This window comes from Pan paniscus, chromosome 5 (genome assembly GCF_029289425.2).
Source record: "Pan paniscus chromosome 5, NHGRI_mPanPan1-v2.0_pri, whole genome shotgun sequence".
NCBI lineage: Eukaryota > Metazoa > Chordata > Mammalia > Primates > Hominidae > Pan > Pan paniscus.
The window spans coordinates 28,212,865-28,217,996 of record NC_073254.2 but is presented as its reverse complement, the minus strand read 5'-3'; positions in this window follow the sequence as shown (position 1 = coordinate 28,217,996).

The following is a 5,132-nucleotide window of genomic DNA, read 5'->3' as shown; positions in this document are numbered from 1 at the left end:
ACACTATAGGTCCTAAGTGCTTTCACATCATTAGTAAGATATTTTTCCCTGAATCTTCACGTCAATGTTAACATCTTTTGTTTTAAGTGCAACTACTTGGACATACAGGTTATGTGATGGGCCTAAGGTTAGGGAGTGAGGCACTGTCAAATCTGGGATTGTGTGATCTCAACATTGTATCATTCATTGGTAGAAGGCTGCACTAAATCCAGGCCACTTTAAAAGTCAAAAGCAAGAGAAGAATTAACTAAGTGCTGAGCTGATTCTTTTGGAAGCTTGGCTTAGGGAAGTGCTGGCTTGAGAAGGGTCTTAAACCTTGCTGCTGTAAGACTTCTAAATCAATCCAGCTCAGCGCCTTAACCACAGACACTAAAACGGTCACTAGAGATCTCTCTCCCTGGGTTTTTGCATATTCACACACATGTTCCAACATGACCTTCTTAGGGGTTAATGGAAGAGGTGGTTTAGACCCAAAGTCACTAAACTTGATATAAAGAAAATATTTACCTAAATAAAGCAGTCATTTCTTGGCTGTTAGCCAAGCTATCAGTTATTCACAGTTGCTAGCTAATATTTTATTATTCTTTTCTTCACAGTCAGTTTAAAATATATTTTACAAAAATACTACACTTTCTTTTTCTTTTTCTTTTTCTTTTTGAGGCAGAGTCTTGCTCTGTCACCAGGCTGGAGCTGGAGTGCAGTGGTGCGATCTCGGCTCACTGCAACCTCCACCTCCTGGGTTCAAGTGATCCTCCTGCTTCAGCCTTCCAAGTAGTTGGGACTACAGGCGCGTGTCATCATGTCCAGCTAATTTTTGTATTTTTAGTACAGACGGGGTTTCACCATGTTGGCCAGAATGGTCTTGATCTCTTGACCTCATGATCTGCCTGCCTTGGCCTCCCAAAGTGCTGGGATTACAGGCGTGAGCCACTGCGCCCGGCCAATACTACACCTTTTTTAGGACTCTCAGTCAAGGAAAGGTTAAAAGCACTGAAGTGAATCCTAGGGCATTGCCATGCAAAATCAATAGTTGCTACCTCTGGGCTTTAGCACCAGAAGAGTGCTTGTCTTTCAATTTTTAATTTTACCTTCCTCAAAAAGGCTGAAGGAAAGCTCTAGAAGGGAATTCAAATTCAGTTCTCCTTGCATTCTAGAAAACCCTACAATTAAGCAATAGTAATCTAAAGAGAGAATCCAAGAGAGTCAATCATTCTTCAGCCTAGTAGAAAAAGCTTCTACCTAAATGGACTTTTTTGTTCACTCTTGCATTCTATCATCTCAGCATCAACTAATTTTCTGAGCTCTTCACTGTCAGCTATTTATTTCTGAGGCAGCATAATGCAATATTGTAGAGAAGGCAAGTATTTAGGTATTTGACCCGGACCAGGTAGGAATGGAGCCTGTTGAGTGTGGAGTAACAAAACCCACCAGCTAAACTATTGAAATGTCATTTCCAAATCGGCCATTGAGTAATCCTGCTGCTAGCTCAAAAAGAAAACGAGTGACTTTTGGGCCTGCCACATGTCAGTGTTCAGGTCACAAAAGGTCAGCAGAGGCGAATGTTGGAAAGAACACTTAGCTGGAAGTTCAGGCCGAACACAGCGAACCAAGCTCACTGGCAAGTTTCCTGTTTGGTTAAATTGGGGGAGATTGGGTATATCATTTTCAAGCTTTTTTTTTTAAGATGCAGAATATTTTCTTCAAATGAACCCTTCACACAAATCTGATGGGCAGGATGTTCCACATTTAATGACGTATGTAAACAGAAATGATTACAAAACAGAAGCCATGCAACATTAGCAATACAAGCTGAAGATTCCTTCTTTTAGGGGCTACGTTTAGCATGCAATGAAGCTGACATAGCTTCATTTAATTAGGCCATATAAGCGTTTTCCCTTTGACAAAATATTAAACTGGGAGGTGGTTGGAAATTGTGTTTTTCTTCAGGCCACATAAGCAAAACAAAAACAAACACTTCCGATTTTTAAAAATTTTGTATACACTTTTGAGAACTTTTTTTTTTTTTTTTTTTTTTTTGAGACCGAGTTTCCCTTTTGTTGCCCAGGGTGGAGTGCAGTGGCGCGATCTCGGTTCACTGCAACCTCTGCCTCCTGGGTTCAAGCGATTCTCCTGCCTCAGCCTCCCGAGTATAGGATTACAGGCGCGTGCCACCACGCCTGGCTAATTTTTGTGTTTTTAGTAGAGACGGGGTTTAGCCATGTTGGCCAGGCTGGTTTCGAATTCCTAACCTCAGGTGATCCGCTCACCTTGGCCTCCTAAAGTGCTGGGATTACAGGCGTGAGCCACCGCGCCCGGCTGAGAGCATATCTTAATAATAACAAACATTTATGGAAGACTTAATAGGTGTCAACCACTGTGCTAAGCATTTTACATATTGCTTTAATCAGAGCTCGTGTTGCAAGAGGCAGAAACCTACTCCACACTGGCTTACGGAAAAGAGAATGTATCACGTACAGTTGAAAAGCCCAGAAGTATAAGAAACTTTAGAAATGCTGAAATGCAGAAACTTAAGCTCTTTTACTCTTTTTATTCCCAGGCAGACTCTCCCTAGGTGATGGTAAAAATGGTTACCAGCAGTTCTAGGTTTACATTCCCTTTTCAGGAAGAGAATGCCTCTTTCCCACTGGGGATCCTAATAGGGGCTGAATCTCATTAACTTTGCTTAGGTCATGTGACCACCTAAAACTTACCACTAAGCCAGGAGGCTGGACTATCCTGATTGGCCAGATTTGGGTCACATGCTCTTCCATGCAGCATGGAGAAGTCAGTCAGCTTCATCTGTGCTGCGTGTACTAAATAAGAATTGAAGAGGGTGATCATCCCAGAGAAAATTAACGTGCTATTAGAAGTCAAGGAAGAAATAAATTCTGGGCAACCAAAAACAACAGATGTCACTGCAAAAGTCTATTTTATACATCAGATAAACGAAGGCTCAGAATTTTTAAGTAATATGGTTAAGGCCACATAGCTGGTGGTTCACTAGGCTTCACACAAACTTAAGTAAAGATTAATAGCCTAAGCTTTGGGATTAGATAAGTTTGAGTTTAAATCTTGCTCCCACTGCTTATTGGCTATGTGGTCTTGGTTAAGTTAATAGTTTCTCTGAGCCTTAGTTTCTTTATCTGTAAAATGGAAATAATAATAATACTGTTAGTGATCAATGGGCTGCTTTTCCAATGCATGTAGAGGCCAATACCATGGCACTGACTTTTGAGAAAAGAAATGTTTAATTGTGAGTTGACTGGCAAGCAGACAGGGAGAAACATTCAAATCTGTGTCCTCAAGCTGGGGCTGGGTCAGGTTTTATAAGCATGAAATAATAAGATGTAATCTGATAGGATCTTGGATTGAGGTGACATAATCTGATTGGATCCTGCCATGGGGTGACACCAGAGCTTGATCTGATTGGATCCTGGATCCTGCCATGCATTGTCTGCTTCTTAATTGAGACCCCGCTCCTCCATCCCATCTCTTAGATTCCCCTGGTGGTTGCACACCTGGTTCATTGAGGCATGCTCAGATTATGTCACCTTCAACCTGGGAGTCTATGGCTATTGAAAAGCAATTTACAACATTGTTACATAAAAATTGAGCTGGAGTGGTCTGGCGTGATTACAATATCTGTTTCACAGAATTAAATAAAATAACATATAAAGCATTTGCTGTATTGTTCAGCACATAGTAAGCTTGTATTTATAATAAAGTTATACTAACAGTAGTAATTTTAATATTATAACTCATTATTTTTGGCCTTGCTTCAAATCCCATAACTATCTAAAGGTATCAGTCTATTTTGGCAAGAATTATTAGTAAATTTAGACATGTATAACTAATTGATGTTTTAGGGTTATAAGGCCCTACATAAGTGAAAATAAAGTTTAGAAGTTTGATTAATTCTGATTATATCCTTCCTACTATTTTCTGGTGGCCATCTTTCTGGTGGAAATACTACCTATCTTTTGCCCTATTCCACTTTTAAACCTTTAAAAAAACAAACAAACTGGCATCTTCCTATTCTGTCAATGAGTGGCCCTGACCCCAGGGCAAAGCTCTGGTCTCTGTTTGGCTTGTTGTGTTGGTAACGATTTTCACCTGTGAGTGAGGTTTTTGGCACAGCCTCTGAGCCCTCATTTCACTCATTCTCAATTCAGTTTGAGTAACAACTAAGGTTGTCAGACATGGAAGGAGACACTTATGATGATTTGAAATTCAAACCACACACATTCAGTTTTGAAGCAAAACAATAGGCATCAGTCAAGACTCTTCCCTTTTCCAAACTGTAGCTCTTTTATTCCAAAGTAATAACGATGACCTCTGTCATCAGATTACTCAGATATAAGGTGACCTAGAAGCCAGGCTTATAGCACTGTTATTTTTATTAGTCTGATTTTTCTTGGGAGTGTTTTAAGGACTGGGGAATGTATGCTGTTCTCAGAGAAAAAGGGAAATACCTTAATCATGTCGAGAGTTTACATATTGGACTGTCTGTTGGCTTTAATATATTGTCTTGTGATAATGATAGTTTCATTAATAACAACAATATGTTATTGTTGAAATTGGCTAATCTTCAATCCAGTGTCAGGTTGTGAGCCAAATTAATTCCTCCCCGTGCCTGGCACTCCTGTGCCTGACAGCCCAGCTCTGTCCCAGCCCTGTTTCCTGCGGCCTGCTGTCTGCATCTCAGCCTGCATCTCTGCCAGAGGAAAGCAATGCCTAACAGTCATCCATACCACTTCTCCCACTGCTTTTGGGTGGGCCAAACTGTTGCCAAGGGTGCTACCAGCCCACCTCTGGGAGGGTTCTGGGGCAGGGGTTATAGGACCGACTCTTGTCTGTCTCAGCTTGGAGACTATACTTCAAGAGGACCTTGAGCACCTGGCAGCACCTGGAAGGAAATCAGAGAAATACAAGGATGATCCAAAGGGTTAAAAAAAAGAAATGGTAGGGTCAGGCGTGGTGGTTCACACCTGTAATCCCAGCACTTTGGGAGGCTGAGGCAGGCGGGTCACTTGAGGTTAGGAGTTCGAGACCAGCCTGGCCAACATGGTGAAATGCCGTCTCTACTAAAAATACAAAAATTAGTTGGGCGTGGTGGCAGCTATTTGGGAAGC